The 24786-nt window shown below is 38.1% G+C and overlaps 1 protein-coding gene across 1 annotated transcript in view; it reads left to right on the top strand.

Moving 5' to 3' along the window:
• Nucleotides 1-413: 413 nt before the first annotated feature.
• The window catches only part of CHRM3 (cholinergic receptor muscarinic 3), a 251517-nt gene continuing 227144 nt past the window's right edge, over nucleotides 414-24786 (top strand). The window contains exon 1 of the mRNA XM_008635324.2: nucleotides 414-516. The gene's annotated coding sequence lies outside the window, so the exon portion shown is untranslated. The remainder of the gene's footprint in view (nucleotides 517-24786) is intronic.

Genomic DNA, 24786 nt, shown 5'->3' with positions numbered 1-24786 from the left:
CAGCTGTTAAATTATATTAATTTAAATGAGATTAAAGCTATAATGTGTAGCTATTTTCATATGAAGATAAGCTTAAGCAATATTCTTCCTCTGATCCTAGTTCAGAGTACAGCCAGACCAGAACCTTTCATTTGAGGATTATAACTTCCCTTTTGAATTTCTGGTTGTGTCTTTCTTTACTTCTGTTCGTTAGCTGTATGCAATTTTCCCAAATATTCTTGTTTATATGTTATTTGTGAGTTTGTTTCTGATGCAGTGATCCATATATATTAAAACTAGTGAGAATCATGGAACTGGAATAAATATTCTAAATAGGTAGTTAAGCACAAAATCATAAGAATAGAGGTTTTTTATTCATAGCCTTGGGTAGGAAATTTTGGTTTTGATTGTGCTTGTTAATAGATCTCAAATCCGGAAGAAACCATGAACTATGGGAGAAACTTGAGTGAAATGGCACACATGGAGTAAGAGTTGAGGTTCTACAGAAGGAATCCCACTTGTATTGTGCATATGAAGGTAAGAGTCATATTCTGAATCAACCTGTAAGTTTGAAAGATCCTTGATATAGTATTGCTGTATTAGTAGTAGAATTAATGATGGATTTGTGTTGTTTTGGCATTTTGTCTTTTCAACAATATTTGGAGAGAGCTGACTGAGAGCTGAGTAATACATTGAACGAAAAGATGAGCAGCTGGTGACTCTTATCAGTAAGCTGTTGAAAACTGCTTGGGGTTTCAATGATATTAGTAGGTTATTTGACTGTGTTATTTAGTAGCAAGGCTTTCCCTTTCTACTAAATTCTTACTATCTGGATTTAGTGAAATGTTAGGCCCACTGGAATGTTGTATAAATATGTGAAAATGGCTTCAGCAGAAATCTGATGCAGGATGCTTTAAAATGGATAAATGACTATATTAAAGTTTTTTTGAGCTACATGTAGCAAAATAGTTATTGAGTGTTTGCTAGCTATCTGAACTTTACCTAAATTGATGGTCATATAAAGTAAACAAAAATTTCAGATATGGGCAAAGAAAAGGTGATTGAAATAAGGAATGTATGGTCACGAGTTGTACTGTCACCAAAAGATGACACGAAATTGAATGTGCACAGTATGTTTGACTGAAAGGCTATTTTTAGTTCTGTAATTGCAAATGTCGTGTGCAAACAGCCACAGAAGTATATTGTGACATTTTATCCCAATGAGCTTAATGTAAAGAAATGTGGGCTAGCATCAGAGTGGTTATGAATTAGCCACACCCTGTTAGCTCACATTTACTTATATCAATTTGCAGCTCTGAAATCATCTAGAGAATACCAGCTATATGCACTCAGTTTCTGCCACCCCTGAGAGTTTTAAATAACCACAGCTGAAGCTCTTTAGGCCTCTTGAGGGGGAAAAAAAAGGCACTATGTAAGCAGACCTGTGTACCAGCTGTTTTGTTTTCCTTTTGCACACCCTTGATGCTATACGCTTTTGGTTCCTTCTGTGTTGTTTGTTGATCTATCTGAGATGAAAGTCATTGAAAATGTCAGCTTAGTGTTGTAGTCCATCCTGGAAAAGTAAGTGTCTAAGTAGTGAATTGTCAATTCCCCTGCTGATATTTAGAAGTTTTGGCTGCCAATCCTGTATTTCAGGAGTTCCTTGAAACTGTTGTAATGAGAGTTGAGCTGAAATACTCAAAACTTTGTATGCTACAAAGTGCCTTTATTACATAAAAACTTCAATAAGAAATGTGAAAGAAATAACTCTGGCTTGAGGAATTTGTTTACTCTTCTGACAAAGTAAAAATTACTCAGATAGCTATAGACGAGGGAACTTACCTGATTTTTCAGGCATGACCTATGAATCTCTGCAGTTCCACAACAACTATATTACTACCTTAATAGAAAAGAAAACTTTTAAGCTCTCTAGCTTAGACAGCAGATGGATGTGATACTGTCTAATTTTTACTGAGTTAGTGCTATGGGATTTCCCCTTTGCTGTTCCTGTTAATCCTCCAGGTTTAGTTAATATTAAGAGAAAGGAGATGAGGACAGCTATCTTACTGCAGAGACAGGCTGGCCACCCAAGAGAGTTTAAAGTTTATAATTACTCTAGTCAATGAGGAACTGGGGAAGTTTAAATTTCTGTCATTTGTAGATCTGAAGTGCAGTGCTTTCAAACTTTGGCATTGCCATTATGCCTTGAAAATCTAGACAGATATTTTGGTTTCCACGAGACAATGCAAGTTGTCTGATAGTGAGGTATGGGAACCTGGAGGCAATGGCAGGCATGAGATAATGGGAAATGATGGTGAAATAGTTCCCTAGCATGTATCCTGACTTGGACATGGATAAGCATTTGCACAGACACTTATCAATGAGGGAGAAATGTTAAGATTTGGCTCCCAGAAGTCTTTGTATTTAATCTTAACATGACTAGCTGTATCCCAAAGTGCTTGTGAGTTTGTAAACTGATGGTTACTACTGAGTCATCAAGTATTTTTTTTGTCCCCTGAAATATGGAGTTGGTAATCTATTTCAATAAAAAACTCCCCTTCTCCCAAAAATTTGCTATAAATCTGTGACAGCTAATCCCATGAAACATTGACCCTGATGTGGGTCAAATGTTTGTGGTTTTTTTCTGGGTGTTTAGCTTGAGGAAGTAGTTTGGAAGTGTGTTTCCAGTTTCCCAGCCACCTGTTACAGCTTTCTTTCTTGAAACTGTTTGTTATTTCTGAGGCTGCTGTATATTTCTCGCTGAACTATAAGGCTGTAGTAGTCAAGTATTTCCACAAACTGTGTTGCTGAAAAATCCTTTGGCCAGTACAATGTGTCAGTATAGCAGGTGTGTTTCACCATTAACATGAACTGCAAGCAGAACCATAAGCATGAGACAGGAGAGTTTGTGTGTGTTGGAGTAAAAAGAGTGAGTAGGTGGATTTGGGAACTCTTGTACAGGGAATTGGGTAGATTTAGCAGTGCTCTTCTGCCCTGTTGCTTTTGCCACAATCCGTATGTAACGAATTCCTCTGTATGCTCACACAAATGATTCCCCCTTTTTTTTTAATCTGTTTGAGTCTGCTCTGTGCAAAACGAGTTCATCAGTTGCAGACCACTTCTCCACCAGAAGCACAGTAGTCTGACAAGCCAGCAGAAGGGGTGAGAACGTGGACAGCATTTGCCATACCGTCATAGTACATTAATTTTACCTTAATTATACTTCGGCCTGTGATTAATACAGGTCATTGCTGCCTGGTCACATTGTAGATCATGCTAAAAATTGTACAATGACAAGTACAATTCCTCTGAGTCATTTTGACTTCATGGCTTAAATAACCATTGTTTAAACACAGTAAGGAAACTGTTTATTTTTAAAATGTTTCCAAGAAGTCCTAATCCCCTTTTGGGGTAAATGGAAGAGTTTCTGCTATGAGTTTACTCTTAACTGTAGAAAGCAGTCAGGTTGAATACTGAAAAGGAAACAGAAAAGATAGTTGTTCTGCTTTCTCAGCAAGTAAAGTGAAAAGATTTCTTTAGATTGGGTAGATTTGCTTAGTAGCACAAGGGCTGAGTGGGACATCTTCGCAGATCAAGTTATGAGTTGAATGTGTTCTCAGAATGCCTGCACATCAATAAAACGCATCACTGGATAAGAAGGGGGAATCATTAGCTTGGGATAGATCATTCATTTGCCATACAAGGTAGCATCAGGTGTCTTGTTCTAAGGACTCTTGAATACTTCTCCTTTTCCTGAAGACTTCCTCAAACACACAACTTTTCTGGTTTGCATTGCTTGTAGATCATGGTTATACTTTTTGTAACTAGCTAGCACATACCTGAGTGAGAACTGCAGCCTTGCTGTTGCATCCCTCTTTGTTTCTTAGCAAGCATCTCTCTTTCTGTCTTAATTGTAAGACAGGTGTTTTCTTTCTCCATGTATTTCATATCACATGGTATAGCTTCAACAGGAAGGTCCAGTGCCTGTGTCTCATGAAGGGGAGAGTTGCATGTGAGTGACCTGAGAGATGGCTGCCCTGTAGCTGCATCCCCTGCTATCACTACACTGACCACTGAGCAGCCTTCCAAGAGCTATGCTTTGTCTTGAGCTTTTCAAGTAACCACTGCTTTGCCCGAAAGCTATAAAATGCAGGAATCCTGGTGCTACCTCAGGACTTGCTGGGCTGCCTGTGAAGCAAAGACAGGAACGCAGCTGGGGCTGACAGTGTCTGTGTTTACATTGTTCCTATTCATCATTCAAAGCCTTTGGAGAAAAGCCCTGCCAAGGGAAAGGTAAGGTCTCAACTGTGTCCTTGGGAAGTCAGAAATGTACCCTTGAACCCATGGGTTCAATTCTGTGCTGCCTCTGAGGATACTGTTTGGCCTGAGTGATAATTGTAAACTCTGTGCATGGGCTTTTCTTTCAGATATAAGTTACCTCAAGATATTTACATGGCATTTACATGCCTTTTCACTGCTGGTTGAGTGTAACATTTTCTTGACAGATGATGATTCAGTGTGGTCTCTGTTTTGCCATTAAAAAAGTCTGGAACAATAGTAATTTGGGTTGAAACCAATCAATTGCAAAATTGAATCTGTTGGCTTTATAGTTTCATTTAAAAGACAAAAAATTTTATACTTCTGAGTTTCTTGTGTGTTTATATAAAAAGCTGTGTGAAAGGATTAAAAGTTGAGTCACGCCAAGACATAAAGTAAAGCAAATTATTTGTTGACAAAATTCACAGCAAAAAATACAAAAAAAACCCCAAACCAACAATGCAAGCCCCTTCATGTGTAGTTGTGGTAGAGGTTATACTCTTGGGAGTGTTTACCGGCACCTTCTTTTAGGAGTAATGACTAAATATGTAAATATGTGTATAAGCACAGTTCTGTCACCCCTACTTCTTCATATTGCAGGAGTCTGGCAGGGCCGTCCATACATGATAGCTGCTCTTCAGTTTTAATTACTTGTACATAGATGTAATATGTCTTTAGAAGTTCTAAATTCTTGTCATCATGTATAGTTATGTGAGAAGATTTTTTGCTCATAGGACCAGGTGATAACTTGAAGTGATGAGCAAGTGGGAGTAGGAAGAAAAGAGCTCTGTTTGCTGAGTCCTATATAATTACATTTAAAATGATGAATGAGTCAAGGCTGAGTTATCTGGGCATATATGCGTACTTAGAGGTTAGTATAGGTACAGTAATTGCATTTCTTAGATAACTTTCTTATTCTTTTTATGTAAATGTTTGCAAGAACATCAAACTTGCATTCAATAATAACTTTCTATCACTAGGCAAAAAATTAACATCAGAAAGCTCTTCCTGGTATACTTAATTTTATATACAAAGTACTTGACTAATTTGGCCCCAGAAGCTGTTCCACTCTCTCATGTACATATATTCTTCATTGCCTTGATATCTCAGGGAATTTTGTTCTTGGGTGGAAGTAAACAAAAATGTTCCGTCTGCTATTTTAAGCAACAAGTGGAAACTTTCATGAGTGAAACGAAGAGTTGAAATATAAACTTAAAGAGCCTTCAAGTTTAAGTTCAGTTTTGGGGTTATAAGCTGCTTTTGTAAGACTTCACTGTAGCTTCATTGCTTCTTAGAGATGCATGATTTTGCATGACTGCAAAACACTTAGCATTTCACTGAGGTAACAGGAGGGAGAAGACACTTGTCTCTTCTTCCTGAGAGAAGACTGAGGAGCTGGAAACCTTCACTCATCCATTTGAAGTCTCTGTTGGCTTCTGTAGTGGGAATCGACTAATGAAGAAAGCATTTGACTAAAACCTCTAACTGTCTGCTGTGTTTTTCCTCATCTTCACCTGATTTTTGTTCTCTTCTAGAAAAACTCTGGACTTGCCAAAACTACTCTTTAGGTGCTATAAACATACCGTTTTGTTTATACCCTCAGATTTTTGCAGGATCTTGTCTTTTATTGCCTACTGTCAAACTAGAAGTTGTAACTGCTGATGTGCCTCTTCTGAACTCCTGGATTTGATTTGCATTTAGCTGAAGGTGCCTGCAATTGCATGTCATGTTTAGTATGCTACAGAGATAACAGCCAAATAGAGATGCTAATCCATGGTGTGAGAGTCATAAAATAATCATACAAAGCTCATAATGATCCCAGTTTGTCACTTTGGATACTGAATAGCCTTTTATGGGGTGCCAGTGTAGATCTGTAAGAAATAAGTTGAATATAGTTTTGATCATCAGATGCTTAATAGAGATGAATGACGCTGGAATTGATACAAATGTTGTGCCCAGTCCTTTCCCAGAAAGATGCTTGAGGGAAATGTGCACTGAATTCTTCCACTATAAGAGCCAAAAGAAATGAATTAATTCACCTCTATAGAAACAGGGTCCAATTAAGTTTAGTATGTTGGACTTAATTTTTTTTTCTTGATATTCATATAAAAAAACAGTAGGAGGACAAGCTAGTAGCTGTTACTATGCAGGTATATAAGCATTGTTAGTGCAGTTTCAACTGCTTACATCTTTCAGGTTTGCAGCATTCATGTAAAACATGAAATAGAATGTTGTGGTGTTTGCTGTCTGTTTGTTGTGTTTTCATCCTTAGCATCAATTTTACTCAGTCTGAGAGAAGTGTTTATCTTTTCCAAAATCATATTTTTACTTTGCTATTTTGAACTCTGAAAGCATGATGGACTGAAAGGCAAGAATACCTAGATTAAAGTTCGGTTTATTTTGAGCTTAGGGCTATAGTACCAGTACTAGGGCAGCCTGAATAAAAAAATTCAATTTTTTGAAGACACTCCCCCTTTAACATGGTTTGAATTTTCTGTCATGGGCCTTTTCTCTTTAATTCTCCCATTTCTTCAAATTCTTTAAAAATAATTACCATTTGGAAAAGTGAAAACCTGCACCAGGTGAGCTAAAGATTTATTGGCTTAAATTCTTTTGTCTTGCATAGCTGGTTTAAGCAATGTATGCTTTTATTATTAGCAGAACCCATTTTGAGTTGGAGAGAGTAGGAAATAATATGTAATGTGAGCAATATACTTACTCTGAAGAAGGTGTATCAACAAATACTGTTAGTTATGTTTCAATAATCCATTCTGATATGCATTTGTGAAATTACTGATACTGTTATCATTGCAATAAGAGTTTTCTATGAAATATAACATAGTTATGGAACCATAGTATTACCTCATTCTGGTTTCCAAACTGGACTAAATTACACTGCAATCATAATTATGCTGGTCTAGTAATACCCATGTATGTCGAGGAGATGAAATGGTAGCATGCAGGAGGAATGCTGCTGTTGTGGGAATGGTTGAAAGCACAAAGCTTTCTGATATAGCTGAACCTTTAAAATCTACAAGGATGATCTCACTTGCTCCTGAAGCATAGCAGTCTCTGAGGCTACACACAGGACATGCAGACCTCTCACATATGCCAGTTTAAGATAGGTGAGGATGCATTTAAACTGCAGGCATGATACAGTTTTCTAAACTGAAATTTTGTTGCTAGGTCAAGCCTATCTCTATGAAGGTCATCAAATATCTGGTTACAAATGAACAAAGAGTTGGTTTTGAAAGTATAACTTAAAAGTTTCCACCTCTGTGATGATTCTCACTAACAGGCTTGTGGGTTTTTGTTGCAGTACTGACACCTGTAATAGCGACTTCCATAAAGAGATCATTTCATGTACGCTGCTCGTTTCTCTTCCCCTGAAATACCTACGTAATGCAAAATGTGGGGTTTTGTTTTCCTACCAAAGCTTTTGTCTATGACATGAGAATTTGTCACCTTTTTGTGTGCTGTGAAGTACCTAGTTTATTTATTTTGTATGATGGTTTGCATAATTATGCTTCGTCAATATATGTATTTCTTAAATGTTGTGAAATGCTATGAAAGCACTCAAGCTTTCATATATCCCTTTAAAAAGCGCTAGTTTAAAACCATAATTCACAGGTGCGATATTGTAAACTCTGTGAGATACTTCTCTCCAATTTATGTATGCTGCTCTCCTTAGGACTAGATGAAACTGTCCTCACATATGTGGTATCATTTGTTAATACACATTAGAAAAGAGCTGGAGATTTTTCCTCAGCATTTCCCTACTCATAAAGGTCTCTCATGTTTTGTTTTGAAGGCTTTTTTTCTAAAAAATATTTTTACTTGACCTGAGTACCACTTTTTTTCCTTCTTGACTATGGTAGACTCCTTTTGTTTATTCTACTGAAAGCATAAGAAAAGGTTACATCACCATATGGTTATCTTTGCATGTACGCATCTTGAACTGTTAGTGTGCCTTGCTCTTAATTTCCAGTGTTTTTTCTTGAAAAGCTTTCAAACTGCATATTTCCTTTAAAATATATACACATGAATAGAAATGGTGAGCAGAATTTTTGAGAAATAAAATACACTAAATTGAGAAGACGAGTGGTTTTTTTGTTTTAAGTTTATGCTTTTATGTTATTGGATTAGTTTCCTTTGAAATAATAAACATGCTGCTTGCATATATTCATGGGAAAACTTGAAAAGTAGTGATTGAAATCTAAGCCTCCAACTAAAACTATGGCCAACATCTAGAATTATCTTCAAAGGTGGTTGTATGGGTTTGTTTGAAATTATGTTGAAGTTGAATGCTTATAGAAGTAATTTTAAGGTGGTACTTTCAATTTATGGGTGATCTTTAAAGATAAATTTAGGAGATGTTTCATTTGTTGCTTAGAACGCAGAGGAGGTATTTGCAGGTTTTGCTTGTTTTTTCTTTTTTTTTAGTACCTCCAATTGTGTTTATGGCCTAATATAAATTTAATAAACTTTCTTGGTCTGAAATACCTCTTGGAATAATTGAAATTTACAACTTATTTGGAAATTTTGTAGAGAAAGGAATAGGCAGGTTTAGTCAGGAAATGTGAAAATAAATGAGGTCAGTTTAATTGACATTTTAATTTCTGTCTGAGTACTATGGGGGCTGCTGCACTGTCTCACACAGTGGTGTTTATCTGTATAAAGCGTGGCAGTTGTTAACATGTGTTGTGTCCTGGCTTGTTCAGAAATTAAAGCTGACCCAAAGTAAAATGTACCTGCCGTTTTCTAAAAACTGCTCATTTTGCAAAAGTTAGTTATTCTTTATTTGTTTTTTAAATTCATCTTGGACGTGAAGTGAACTATGAGCTATTCAATTAATACATACTGTGCTTATGTAGAGTACCCAAGGCACACTACTGCAAAGTTTGTCAGTCAAGGGGCTTAGCTTTCACCTGTGGGAGGATGCAGACCCCTACTACCTCCCCTTCCAGTGTATTTTAATTTTACTGTTCCTTTGAATACTTCTGCTTTATTCTAGTGTTTTTAGTCTGTAGAGAGAGACTGCAACAGAAGAAATGAACACCTAAAGTGCAGCTCAGAATTCAGGAATTTCTGTCTGAAGAAATTTTTACCTTGCTTGTTAAGTGATAGAGTTAAAAAATGTCTTGATGCTCTAATATTTCTGCCACAATACAGGGAAAAGTGAAACAGCATGTGGAAGGCTGTATACCCACTAGTGCTAAGTGATTTGGGAAAGGGAGGCATAAAAAATCCAATGTTGCCTGCAGTGAATGAATGTGGACAGGAAAAAAAATAAAATTACTAGGGAGCTTTCTGATTCTTGGCCTTTCTCTGTGAATTGGAGAGTATTTCTTCCCTTGACTCCTTCAGACATGCTAAAGCTTTCGGTGGGCCAGTCACCTTGGAGATTCTTGACTGCCCTGGTAAGGGCTTAAAAAGAGCTGGCTGGGACTGGTGCTGGGAAGTCAGCCCAGGCTGTGCAGCCACGAAAGAAAGGAAGGTCACACAAAGGGAAAACTTGCGAGGAGTGTGAGGATCTGATCACCTGCTGGAGGAAGAAGATGTAAAATCAGTCTTCTGCAACTGCTCACAATGTTGAAAGTTACTCCTTTGAGGGGAGGTACCTTGTGTATGGGCTGGAAAGGCTGCAGAAGTAGCACAGCTTTTGTAGTCTGTTGATGCTTGCTGGGAAGGGGCAGAACAGCTTCTGTTCCTTGCATCCAGGACAGGTTATATGTTATTTCTGGTGAGTCCTAATACAAAATGAGTAAGCAGTCCCATAAGCAAAGAATGGAAGTTGGGAATGTGCTCATCACTTTATTGCACTAACTACATTACCAATAAAGCATACGCTAAATGGATTAAGAAAAGGATGCCATCCCAAAAGTGGCTCTTCAAAAAGAAGTCTCTGTTTGTAGATCATTAACAAAAATTATTTCAGGCTCTGAAGAGACAAAGTTGAAATCATTGACAATTATGCTGTCTACACATTTTATCAAAACAATAAACAGCTATGATGGTGAAATCAAAGGAGTTTCACAGTTGAAGCAGCCAGTTTCTAAAACTGAGGAAGTCAGACAGACCCCAGTCATAGGGCTGGGAATCACAGTCTGAAACACTTGGTCTTTGAAAGGGTCCTGTCCCCTAGGTGGTGCTGTAGAAAAAAAAAGATTGTGATATTTGTATATTCATTATATATATACGTATGTATGAGAATATGCATCTGTATATATGGGAATATATGTATACCTGTGTGTTTGTATATATATGTAGAAAATGTAATTGAGGTTGGTGAGGCTGACCTTAGACACTTAGCATTTGAATTTAAAACAAATGTTAAGGAATGCGGAGGAAAACGTTGACAAGAGCAAATGTTCAAGAAGTTAGGATAAATGTCTCTGGAAAAAAAAAAAAAAACCAAACAACAGAGCAAACCTGCCTAGCTAAGTTTGCTAACAAAAGCAAAAATTGGAAGTTAACGCAATAATGGCACAGAGGAATTTTGAAAGCAAAAAGCCAAGTATTAAAACATTTTCCTCTCTGATGCTGTGATTAGATGTAGGATGACTGAGAGCAAGGTCCAGATTTTAGCCTCAGAAGGGACAAGTTACCAGAATGAAGTTCTCCAGCCCCCAGCAGTCCTTCATCACACCTTAATCCTGTGCTGGCAAGCCTTCTGTGGCAAGCTGGCACTAGCAGACCTAAATACAGCAGATTAAATGACTGAAGTGAGATTTGCAACGTACAGGAGATCAGAAAAAAACAATCTTTGTGTTTAGATGCAATATCTTCTGACCTTAAATTTGGTTAAATGCTGTTATACCTCAAAGGACTGTTCTTGATGTTTTACAGTTAAATTGACTGTTGGTTGCTGTTGTACAGTAGAAGGGGTAATGGTTTTAAGAGCTTAGATTCAGACTAGATTTAAGAAGGAATTTTTTTACAATGAGGGTGGTGAAACACTAGAACACTGGAGAGGTGGTAGAATGCCACATCTCAGGAAATACTCCAGGTCAGGTCAGATGGGCTCTGAGCAACCTGGTATTCAATCTAGTTGAAAATGTGCCTGTTCATTGCAGAGGGCTGGAATAAATGGCCTTTAAAGCCCAATATATGACCCTTCCAGCCCAAATTATTCTTTGATTAATTTGTCTATACAGGAATTGTATGATTGCCTTGCTAATGTGGTGGTTTTGGTTAAAATATAGTTCAGTTGCATTGCATTGGTTAGCATCACTACTGGACACATTCTCTTAGTGCCTCCAATATCTCTGTCTGACCACAGACCACTTATTTTCTGGTTATGTCCTCATGACACATGATTTGATTGATCTTCTAGAACAACTGTTATTATTACCTCAAAATAAAATGGGAAGAAAAGAGACATTCCTCTAGAAAACTTCTATTCAGTTTTTCTTTTGCCTTGGTTTTATATCTTGAAAATGATACAAAAAATCCTCCTTTTTGAGCATTTTAAAAAAAATTTTCAAAAAGAGTAAAACTGGCATTTTTTGCTTTTTGCATAGTCTCTGTATTGAGATGTTTCTAAAAAGTGATATTACAGGCATTTAATATTTTTAAGACTGAGTAAGGTTAGTTAAAGGGGACTGCTTAGTATTTTTTCTAAAGTAATATATTCTTGTGGAAATAAAGCTGTCAGAGTTTACTTAGTAGTGTATTTTGGTTTTGTGTTGGAGCTTTAATTTCGGCCATTAGAACAGAAATCTGGAAAGCTGTATTTAAAGCGGGGAAACATTTTTTTAATAAAATGCATCATCCCAATTCCTGCGTATCTCCTTGCTCCTGCTTTAACAAATTGTGTAGCGGAAATAGCTCTTCATAACATTTAGTTTCTCATCTAATGGTAAAACAAAAGAAGACCTAATGAAGGTCCTAGTCTTGACTTTTATTGCCGTTGCTCAGAAGAATTGAAGATAATGACACATTAGCCTCGGTGTGCTAGTTGTTTTGGAGGAAGCAATAGGGGAGTAATTCTTTGACCTTGCACTAATAACCAGAAGATGTTTAAATTACAGTTTTCTACCACAAAACAATGATTAATTTGTGTGTTAATAATTTCTATTCACTTAAAGAAGATTCAGTCAAAAAATTCCCCTGTGCTTTAAGACCAAAAAAAATATTTAAAAAGTTTAATGAGAGTTAATTAAAAATGCTGATTTTTCAGTTGCTTCTGGTATTACATCAGCAGAAAACTACTTACCTAAAGAACCTTTCACTAAGGGTAGTTACTAGTGGCAGTTGTTTGGGGGTTTTGGTTGTTTTTCTTGGTTAAAATGTTTCAAACCACTACTGCTGCTTCTTATCACATCAACCCTAAAAGGGAGCAGCAGAGTGGAGAGAGATCTGTTTTGGTCTGTATCCACAAATGATGCTTTTTATCCCCTGCTGCACCAAATGCTGCCAGGGACTCTTCATTCAACCCTGAGAAGAGGGGAATGGCCACAATTTGTCTGATGAGAGATGGAGTTAGTGAAGAAGAAAACCTGTTTTCTTTACTTTCATCAGTTCCCATTCAGTATCTCTGAATGGATGGGTGGCCCCTGAGCAACTGAAAATGTCAAAAAGCAGCTACCTCTCAGCTTTGTCTCCATTATATCATTGAAGTAATTCTTAAAAAAAGTAAGGAATATAAAATTAATTCAGGTAATGCTAATTCAGCAGCTGTTTTGAATATGTTAATATGTTAGAAATCCTGTTGAAGTAAAGGAAAGAATATTCAGGCTGTTAACTTCCAGCGCTGATCATGCAGTAGTATTATTAGTACTCTTCTTTTTATATTCTCACCTTGTGGAAGGAAGGAAGATAAAGGGAATGTAAGGCCTGTGTGCTAGTGTGTACCTTATGGTTTGTTTAATCACGATGCTATTAATCATTGTGCTCTTAATCTCTGGGGGAGTTTTGTTTCTAGTCCAGGAAAATGGTGTTGTGTATTTATTGAAAGCAAGTCTTCCATAGGATTTTAAAATTTATCCTTTGTTTTTTTTCTCTTCTACCTCACATGCAGTGTATTTCCTGAGGTCAGTACACATGTGAACAAAGAAGTTATTTTTGTATTATTTTCTGTTCAATGGTTAAATCATTACCTGCTCATCCCTTTCTTAGGTCTTTTATGTGCTTTTTATCTGGATGTTTGACTTTCTGACTGTCTGCACCATGAATTTCTTTAAGTTCTTTTTGTATGGTGAAATGCTGAGAGAAATCATTGTATTATCTGGTAGTAAGGCAAAACATCAAAATCTCAGAGTTGTCTCTCAAGTATGCTTTGTTGTTCCAAGGAAAAAGAGCTCTCAAACTAAAAGTTGCCATTTGACTTCTGTGAAGGTGCTGTGAACAGCAGGACACTCTTACCTCCCAAACATTTGTTTCTCCAATGAAATTCTTAGTCAAGGACAGATAACTGGGCTCTATCTCAGTAAGTCTTCTAAATGTTTGTGGCTTCAGAATCTGTAGGTCTGTGGTGCAGCTTTCATCAACCCTTCTTTCCCCCTATTTTTTTGCACTCCTGCTGTTGGCTGTTGGTCATTTCTTTCTTATTTATTCTGTAGAGAGTTAAATCACAAAAAAATTAATGAACAAAATAGTTTTGGCCTGATTGTTATGCTAAGTGTCACTTATCTGTTTTGATATACTGTCATTTAAAAAGGAAAAAAGGGCAGCTTACTCCTTCCTTCTTAGGATAAAAGCTTTTAGTAAATGGAAGGTGGGATGGATTGGGAGCCAGGAGACTGGGTGCTCTTGTCTCTCCTCTGTGAACTGAGGTTGGTTGTTCTGGGCGGCTCACAGTTCCTGTTGACCAAAACCTCTTGTCTCATTTTTAATGTTGATGTAACAAGCATTTTGTATATATTTAACTGATGCTATATTCAATAATTTAAATGAGTGTTTGAAACAGGCATCAGATCTCAGCTGTTTAGCATGCTTTGATCTCATAAAACTTCTGGCATGAATGTGCAAAATACATATTCAATGATATCTGTTAACATCTGACTTCCTTAGTAGGGCAGAGTTTTGCCTCAGAGATGAGAAACTCAGGAACTACAGTGTTGGACCTGCCATTCTACTGTGGCCATATTTGTTACGAGCAGTGGCACAGGAAAGTGTGGGCAGGAAGGATGTCAAGGAAAACAATAAATCCTATGCTAGCAATTAGCTATGAGCATCTCCAGGAGTTCGTGGTTCAGCCAACTGTGTGTTCCATTTCTCTTTTAGCTTCGCTATTACCATGGGAGGCAGAGAGAGAGCTAAAAGATGATGTATTCACATCTGCCTGATCCACTCCATGAGCGGGGTGGTGAGGAGTGGGTGTTTGTTGAGAAAACTGTGATAGTGTGAGCTGTGCTCCTGACCCCGTGCATTACGCATTTTGTTATTAGAATTTTTGAGCATGTCTACCTGCTCCTCTTCGTGCTACTTGCTGTGTTAAAGATTTCATGGTAATAGCAATGTACTGAAAAAATGGAGGACTCTATTTATAAAACAGATCAGTAATGAAGTTTAGTAAAATAAGAGTAATTTTTTTAAACTACTCTTTTACTTCTTGATCCCTTAGTGCTTTCTGCCATATGCTGCTATGTAAAGAGAAATAGAATTACTGAAAGGGAAGATGTGCTGGAAGGCTGTGCTTATTTGTACTTTGTTAAGCAAATAACTGTTTGCTAGTGTGCAATTAGGAAAAGAAAAATCAGATGTCAGTTTATTGCAGAAATATGAGCAATGTAGCTCTCAATATTTGTGCTATTAACTTCATATTAAAGCTCAAAGACCTGCTTAATTTTATTAGCTAATAAAAAAATGGGATTACAAAGCACGTAGTGATACCTGAACTTCATCGTGTCTGAGAACCGTTCTCTAAAAAAAGAAAATACAAGTTTCCATTCTGGGGGAAAAATACAGTAAGAATATTTTAGATTTTTGACAACAATTACAAATTCTGACATCATGGCATTATCTATCTTTCAATGCAAAACAGACATAGCATTTAACCTAAAGAAACAAACTGAAGAAAGGTAAATGAAAAAGTCTTCAGAGGAATCTCCAAAATGGAAACAGTTTGCCCAAAAGGAGCAGTGTGAAGCATGGGGCAGAGAGGCCTGCTACTGGCATAAGCATGATTTTCAGTTTGGACAGGGAGACTGGATTTGTAGAACAGTTATGCTTCGCACAAAACTGAGCAGAAAAGAACATAATGTACTTAAAAAAAGAAACATAAGTACACATATCCTGGAAAATGATTTGTTTAATAAACTACCACATCCCCTAGTTGGAATAATTTCCTTGAACATGATGGAACATGGGTGTTGCTTATATACTTGACACTGAAACATGATTTTTTTGATAGCCAAGGTTGAAGCAGCTGAACAAAAAAAGTATTTTCATGTGTGCATAAATTAGGTGCTCTAGTACCTAAACTGCAATCAGAATCCTTGAAAGCTGGAAGCAGTTTTAGTGTAATGCTGGAGAGCACAGTGGGAGCCTCTTTAGTCCTTTGTTTGTTTCCTGGTGACATTTGATTGTGTAAGTAGAGATGTTTTATATAAAGGTAAATTTAAAATCAAACAAAACAAAAATGGCACAAGGACATTGCACCACAGAGAAAAATAAACCAGTAAATATACCGTGACTGAAGACTGCATCAGTTAAACTTTCATAGCTACAAATGATATGCACATAATGGTGACAGAGAATCATTTCAAAAGCCAGAAGCCTAAGAAGGGATGGGGGGATGAAAGGGCAGCCAAGCAGAAAAAGTATTAAATCACTTCAGCTTTACTGTAAAGGTAGATATGAATGCTTTAGCAGGGGTGCTAAAGCATTCAGGAAGAGTTCCACATAAGGTCACTGTTTGAGGTTTTTTTTTTTTGGACCTGATGTTTTCTAAAGCAAGTTCCTACTGTGCTACTGTGGTGAGGCTGTTTGGAGACTGGGTCAGCAGCAGCATGCCCAGAGCCTTTTCCTCCTGCCTTCGGTTTGTGGTCTTGTGTATGTTGCTTTGACAGCAGCATTGCAGTTTCCTTCCAGGGGGTCTATCGTGGCATTTATCTCTGGCAGCACCTAGTAAAAGTGCAGTCTGAGACTTGTGTTTGTAAGTCACCAAGCTACAAATGCAATCGCTGTTACAAACAATGTGCACTTAAACTCTATGGTAAAGGCTGAGGTACAGCTCCAGTGGTGTGAATTGCAGACGTACCAGTTATGTAAGACTGAAAATACTACTTCTCTTACAGGAGAGCTGGAAGCTTTGCCATATTGTCAGACTTTCACAAATGAAAGTTAAATTGAAGTTAAATTGATAAAAATATCCAAATGTTTTGTCTTATGACCTAAACATTCATTATTTTCTTATGATAATCTTGATGATAAATCAGAATTCTTAGTATTGATCTTATTTTAGCCTTGCTAGAGGAAAGGGAACTAAAATGTTTTGATCTCGGTTTTTGCATAGTAACTACTGGGGCTTCTGTGAAGCTTCCTAGATTTTTGATGTGTGTGCATGTTCTCCTTTCCACACAAAATCAAGGAGTTGCTTAAAAGAAAGACTCTAGAGTGTATTAACAACTTCTGGGTTTTTGTGTTTAAAACATGACTTGTATTTAATACTGATTTTAAAACTACCTTGAAGGATATGGATTAATTCGTTAGTATTGGTGATTACATCTCCCTAAACCTTTCAAGCCAGCCATACTTCCTGAGGAACTTTATTTTCTTCTTTGTCTTCTGATGTGATTGAACAGATGACAGAATAACAATGGTGATTGAACACACAAATTGGTGTTTATAAAATAGGTCTTGCTAGACTTCTTTTGTAGGACCCAAACATTGGCCTAAATACTTTGCCTTAAGGGGTTACTATAGTTCATCTGAGCTGCATTTTGACTTGAATTTTCAAGGAACTGAAATCATGGATGTGGTTGATGATTGTGGGTTGCCTGACGTGCATCATCTGTGTAAGTCACGGGAAGGCAAATTTATGTCAGAGGTCTTTTGAATCACTATCCAAACACATCTGACTGCAAATATTTTTTTTCAACTGTGCCACACAGTGTTTCTGCCCTGGAGATCATGTTGATCCCCTGAATCACTGATCTTGAATAATTAGAAAATAAAGCTTTGTGTACTTGATTCAAGTAGTTGGAATGGCTTCTGTCTCTAAAGAAACACTTCCTTAAGATTAAAATTTTTAATCTTTAAATTTTATTTTTGTATCGCTTAAAATGTTTCTTTTTAGAATTAATATAATCTTAAACTATAGACAGATGGATGTATACAGGTGATTCCACAAATTTAATTCAGATCAGTTTTTTTTTAAATTCAGATTTTCAGTGAAAAGGATATGAATGCTGATGTGTTTATAGCATGCAGGAAGCAGACTGGTTGTTGGGAATAGATAGTTCTTTGTGTTATAAGTAATGTTTGCAGCTTTTTTTTATTCTTCAAACTCTGAAGCTAAAACTAAAAACAAAAAAAACCCAAACTAAAACATTTCCATTCTACACCATAATGGAAGCAGCAGCCGTTGAAATTTTGATAGGAAGACTTCTGTGGTCAGGAGTGAGCAAACATTTGGTGGAACCCTGGAGAGCTTGCCTAGGGGAGAAGGGGGAAGCTTTGGTACCCCTCCTTGCCTGAGAGACCCTGATGCATTGTCAAGCAATTCCTCTGGTCAGGGAGCTACTGCTTGAGGGGCAGTGGGTGTGGTATCACCTTACCACCTCTCTTCTCCCACAGCCCTTCCTTTTCTGTTAGTTAAAAGAAATATGTAAATGTTTGTAAGGTAGAGTAGGGCTCAGTTTCATGGTAAAGATCTGTGAGGAGTTGAGTCTGTTGTTGCTTTGGTATTGTTGGGCTACCAAGGCCTGTATGGAATTAGAGGTTGGGCAATTAAGGATGTTTGCTTGTGAAAGCCTAAATTCCATAGGGGCTCAGGAACTAGGCAGGATATTTGAAAGCTTCTGCTTTCTACATAGATACCCGAATTTCTAACCTACCTCAAAAGACAGAGCATAGAAATCTTTCCTAAATGACAGGGAAAAAAGATTGTTTTAATCATTTTACTTAAACCAGGTATCCCCTGTAGATGAACTCCAATGCAAACCAATATATTATGACATTTTTAAGTGTGCTTCAGGGTGCAATAATCATGCTTATTTCAGTAGAAAAATATAATGGGTTGCAGAAGTCTGAGGTAATAACTCTGTATAACTTGCTAAGGACTTCATAGGCCTGCAGTGTCTGTCCTTCTTAACCCCCAGTTCCATTTGTAACTGTAGATAAAATTAATTGAGGGGGGGGGAAAAAATCAGTAAAACTTACTATAGTAATTGTTTTTCATACATATTCAATGAAAACAAAAATTACAGCTCTACAAAGGCAGAAAAACTCTCCAATATTTAATGAGAGTTCAGATTATGTAGTCTTTTAAAAAAGTAAAATAAAACAAAATCAGTAAGTCTGTAACCTGAAGAATAGGGCTCAATTCACCATGAAGTTTGCTTTATGCATCAGTGTATTAAATTTAATGAATAATTGCTTGAATATAAAAAAGATGAATTAAAACCCTATTAAGAATAGTTTAAATATAAAGATACAGACTGACTTTACGAGAGTCATAAGAAGTGTGGCAGCATGTAATTGAAAATTTTGTTGTTAACATGAAACTATGTGTTGAGTTTTTCATCTAAGATATATTCAGATCGCAAAGAACTTTATTAAAATGTCAATTTAGAAAAGAATAAAGTGTTCTAAAGCACAGTTTAAAGTTTTTGACATAAAATTTCCAAAGTATGTAGTGTATATCAGCAGTTTAAAAATAAAATTATTGAAAATAAATGCTATTTTATGGAGCACTTTAAAATGTTGGGTTTTTTTTATTATTCCAAATGAACCCACGCATGCTTCAAAAACTGTTGAAAGAAATCTTTTGATATTAAATGCCAGCACAGTGGATATGAATTGTGTATAGCATTTTGATTTCAATAAAGCAGCATTCTGTGGTGGATAGTTGTTTGGTTATAGTTTTTTCCAACTAGCTCTAGTATACAGTGGCTTATTTATGCACTTTTCATTTGTGTATATTTTATTCCTATGGTATATTTCTATTTCATCTTAGCGGCTTTATAAAGATTAAGGTTTATAGAGCCCTTTTCTGGAGATCTTATCCCCATTACACAGGAAGGTAAGCAAATACAGAGGAAGGTTAATTGGATTGCTGTGCTGCAGAACGTGAGTACTGGAGCTGGAACTACAATTTGGGAATGATCGTTCCCAAGTCAGTACCTTAATTTAATATAGCACAGGAGTCTTTCCTCTGGTATTGTAAACATAGGAAAAAAGAAGGGCAGAAAACACAAAGTTAATAATAAAATCTTAAAATTAAGCTCCAAAGTATGGCTTTTCGTCCTGTTAAGACTGTGTTTTCCTGTTATTCCTGTTTCCAGTAACAGCCTTCTTTCCTTCATGGTGTAGCAGGTAAGTGGGACCAACTGTGGCCAATAGGAACTTTGCTGTTCATTTTAGGGACCAGAGTTTTAGTTGATCATACATCATGGTTGTATTTTCTTATGTATATAAATAAGTGACAAAGCACAAATTTTTTAAGGGACTTTAAAAGCTCAGCCTGGCAGTGAAGATCACTTTAAACCCATCTGCCTAATTAATGAACAAGATTGGCTTGTATTCATGGCAATGGCTTTGTGGTATTGACTGTTTACACAAAGTATGTACAGTCACTTTCCTGATAAAAGTAAATCCTTGACACTCCAAAAAGCTGTACAAGTGATCGGTCACAGGTATCGGTGGTCGCCTTCTACCAAAGTACTCTAAGTATTAGTTACAGCTTTAACTCCTGCTTGGTGTTCTTGTTTGACTTAAATGAAAATTGTCAGTAGAGATCTGGTCCCAAAGTATATTGCATTGATTCTCTGATTTTGGAAGAATTATTTAGTTGCAGCCTTGACTTTTTACTTGTGTTTCTGTGAATCACTTGGTGTGGTGATCTTGTTGGACTTAGAGCGGAAATTGAGGTAAGCAGTGCTGAAATGGGGCTCATTTAATGCCAAACCCCTGACAAGGAGAAGAGGGGAGCACAGCAGGGAGGGTGGCTTTGATCCTTCCCTGAAAGGAATCATCATGAGTGTATAATAGCAGCACCAGCCACAGGTACCGTGCTCCCTTTCACAGAGCCTGTCTAAGGCAGTCTTTGGGCTTTCAGGGAGGGAAGGAACAGCTTGTTAGAGAAAAGGATGTGCTCGATATTTTGCTTTCTCCCTGTGTTCTTGGAGTGTTGATGAGAAGCGAGGCTATGGGTATATTGCAGCCTCTGCAGGAGTGGTAACTTTGTAGTTCTGTGTTTCAGCTGTCCATTATCCTGAATATTTAGCACAAATATGTTTATGGGAAATTTAAGACTTTTATGTAGTAGTGGAGTGGCAAAAATTCCTCTTAGTTCAGGAAGTTTTTTTAACAAGAAGCTTTTTTCTATTAAAGCAAATGTCCAACTCCTGTCCTACTTTTTTGGGACTGTTTTTAGGTTAGTGTATCTTGGTTTTAAACTGCACGTCAGAAGATGATTTACCACAACATCTGTAAAATGTTCTGGGGACCTTGGCAAATACCTGATAGTTTAGGTGCATGTCCAGATACTGGGTCCTATCCCCAAAATAGTTCCGTGATAAATGGATGAAAATTACTAGCAGGTAAGCATGAGAAAAAAGGGGGAAAAAAGAGGCTTTTTTATTTTTGAAAAGTGTCTTTTCAGTGGTTTTCTTTTCTGAAAGGTGTTGGTAGAGCTCTTGTTGCAGAGAAACTTGCTTACTTGGGACCATAGTTTTAATGCAGGATCAAGATTTATGTGCTTCTTTTTTCTTGCTGAGACTTTTGGAAATAGGACAAAAGGACTACAAAATAGGACTACAGCTTTGTTATTTCGCTAAAAAACCGGAAGATACAGCACAGTCCAAATGGATTTGTATGGGTATGGGAAAGTAGGCTAGCTTCCATGAGAAGAAGTATCTGGGCCTCCTTGCCTTGCCTCCTAAGGAAAAGTAAGGAAAACATCTTTTTACACAAACATGGTGACTCTGTACTAGGGAATGTATTTTGACAGTGACAAGCTGAAAGTTCAGGATCTAATTTATTCTATGTCAGCATGTTGGTCTGTATCTGTAATTAGCCTTTAGTCACAGTGTCTCTTGAAAGTTTGACTATTTTTGCCAAAGACTGGAATACTAGACCTTTACGAATTTTTTTCTAGTTTTCATGCCTGTGTGCTAACAGTAACAGTGGAGTATTCATTTTTAAGGATGCAGAAAAAGAAGCATATATTGAGATACTATGAAACACACTGCGAAGTATGAACTTTTAAAATCAGTTTATTGAAACTCCCCAGATATTCCTAATGAGTGTTGTTGAGCTGTGTTTTGTGTTGGGCTGTGGTAGAGCTGGGCCACTGCATGAGGCCAAAGCCATTAGGGACTTCTGCTACCTTGTGCTACTGGTAACTTCTGCTCTGTGGTCACCTCTGGTCTTAGCTGTACTTCTGTGGGTTTTGAGAAGCTTAAAGTTAAATGACTGCTGTGACAATTCCTTGTTATCCTACAATATGAGTGGTGTTGACCAGCACGGAAGGGTGGGGAAGGCAACCTGGTTTCTCCTTACAAACCCTTTCTGGAGTAAAGGCAGGCACTATCATTGATTGACCTGGGCCCTGCAAGCTGCAGTTGTACCACAGCACATGATTTACATTTATCTCTCTGTAGCAGCTGGTGAACTTTTCTGGTTCAAAGCTGCACAGAAGAATTTAGAGACTTCTGTAATTATTTGTACTCTTAAGCTCAATAGGGCCTAACCAGTTTTCTATAACTCTTAAGGCCCACATTCATGATTGAGGTAAACTTTTCCTTTGTCTCTGTTTTTTTCCCACACTGATTCCACTGTCCAGTGTAAGTGCCCTGAAAGAGAGGGGGAGAGCTGTACAGAGAAATGTTGGGATCATTTGTGTCCTGGACTGTTTCCCCAAGAAAAAAACAGACCTAACTGTCCTGTACATACAACAGAGAGAGGGGATTGGTGGTACAACTATCTTCGTTGGTCAGCGCTTTCCATAAATACTCTATAAGATTAGGGGAAGTGTATTTGTTTCCTGTTCATGAGAAAGAGGTTACTAACAACTTGCTATTTTTGTCTGATTATTGACTAAAATTTTGCAGTTCTGTGAAGAAATACACTGTGGGAAAAAGTATTTATGGAGAACTCCAAAATAAACCTGTCTGACTTTAAAGAATGGGCCGCATGCAGTAGCCAGGCATGCACAAACTATAAGTTCCTCCTACACAGAAGAAGTTATATGCTGCTTTCAAGGTGGATGTCTTTCTTTTGAGAATGAAATTAGGTTGTTTAAAAACACAAGACAAATACAAACAGGATAATTGACTCTGTTATGCTATTTGTGAAATAGTATTTGGAAGGTATGCTGCTGTGCAGTTAAAACGCAGATCGGGAAAAGTTGTAAATGTTGGAGGGCAAAGATTTCATATCCTTCTGAAAAACCCAGGAGAAGGCTGAGGCACTGATCTTGCTTGCAGTTATCTGTCTGGTCCTTGGACTCAACCCTGCTTGCAAACTGCTGCAGGATGTCTGGGCAGCAGGGAGAATCTGGGGTAAGGGGAAACCCAGGAGGCAGATGGTGCCTTTCTCCATTTGTCCACCCCTACTGCAAACATGATCTTTACTAGCCAAACATTGTCGTGGCTTTGATTAGTTGACTCTGTCTCCTTTAACCAAAGAGCGCTGGAATTACTCCCTACTGTTTGGACAATCTACTTTCTGCCCACCCACCCCAGGCTGCTATCAGTGGTATCACAATCTCCTGGAACTGTCTTCACGCACATCCGGATGAATCCAACTTGGTGAGCCCAGAAGGGTGGGAGGCCAGGAAACAACAACACAGGAGCCTCTGCCTGGCACTGTGTTGGTTGTTCTTGGTCTTGAGGGCTAGAAATTGGGAAATAGTACCTAAAGTTGAAGGGTTTCAGCATTTTATTCACACCAGGGTCTGTTGGACTGTAGCAGTCATTCTGGTTCCTGAAAAAACTCCCTTGTAGCTGAGCACGTCTGTAAAGGCTGCCCCATCCCCTTTGCTGGGAGTTGGCTGGGTGGTGTGCCTGTACGAGCAGAACAGGGCTGTGTCCATATGTGATCTCACCCGAGATGTGTTTACTAAGCAGGCTGGGCATGGCGGGTGGTTAGCGGTTCCTCTCCTGCCCATGACACCTGGCAGCAGATGGCAGGGCAGCCGCTTGACACCTTGGATGCCCAGTTCCAGTCCCGCCCCATCAGCTCAGCCTTCCCGGCCCCCAGGCAGTATGTATGCAGCAGCAGCAGCTGCCTTTCCTGCTGGGATGGCTTGAAGCCACAAAACAGTGCTGTTTGCTTCTTTACTGATGTCTCGGTGCTCTGAACAGGGCCTGGCCCTGGTGGGCTTTTCTCTGAGGTATGCAGGAGAAAGTCCAGCAGCACAGGAGAAAGTCTGCTGAGCTGCACGTGCTTCCATGAGAAGCGGGAAAGAAAAAAAACTCAATAGTTTTGAATTCTCTTTGTACTGGGTAGTATTTCCCCCCTGCCATTGCTCTGTGCCTTCAAGTCATTTTATGTCTGGCAGCTCCCTCCATGTCAGAGAAGAAGTTATGGGGCATGACTTCACTTTTACAGGCAGCAGAGTGAATTTAAAATGGGCTCTGCAGCTCTTTCGTTTAAGAGCTGAAGTCTGGTGTGTCTGAATAATAAATCCCAAGAAGAGTTCTATGTACTTGAATGGAAAACAGCTGGATAGCTTTTTCTTCCCTTCTCACATTATGATCCCATTGGCCATGTGCTTTTTCTTGCTCCCTCTCTTTTTTCCTCTATTTTTCTTTTTCCCGTTTGTTTTTTATTTTTTCTTTTGTATACTTACAGCAATACTACTTAAAAAAAATCTTAAAATAATGGTTGCACAAAGGCCAGGAGGCAGCCCTTCAGAGGAGCCCAGCCGTGTTGGCTTGGAGTGGCAGGAGATGGCTGTGCCCTGTGTGGAAGTAGAGCCCAGTGAAGAGGGGTGGGCTGTGACCCGGCTGTCCTGTCGTACCCGAGCCAGCTCAGCTTCATACCACTTTGCTGTACCCAGCTTCAGCCGATTTGGAGGTGACTTTTGGCAGGACCTGGGGATGATCTGGGAAGAGCAGGCCTGCGAGTGAGGGGGCATGTCCAAAAGCTAGAGCAGGTACAGGTGCTATAGCTTTTCCCTGTTTCGTCTCCCCTGTGAGGTGAGGAACAAGCAAGAGTGTATCCTCATGCCTTCTCTTCTGTGGCTTTTTTTTTCCCCCTCCTTCTGCATTTTATCAATTTAATCTGTACTATAGGGTGTTTCCAAAGAGTTGTGATAATATACCTCTTGTTTTAAGGGAAGAAATACTTTTTCCTTCAGTTGTGTATTGAGAACCT

This window comes from Corvus brachyrhynchos, unplaced genomic scaffold, assembly GCF_000691975.1.
Source record: "Corvus brachyrhynchos isolate BGI_N302 unplaced genomic scaffold, ASM69197v1 scaffold595, whole genome shotgun sequence".
Lineage (NCBI taxonomy): Eukaryota > Metazoa > Chordata > Aves > Passeriformes > Corvidae > Corvus > Corvus brachyrhynchos.
The sequence above is the reverse complement of the archived record's forward strand: the minus strand, read 5'-3'. Positions and strand labels throughout refer to the sequence as shown.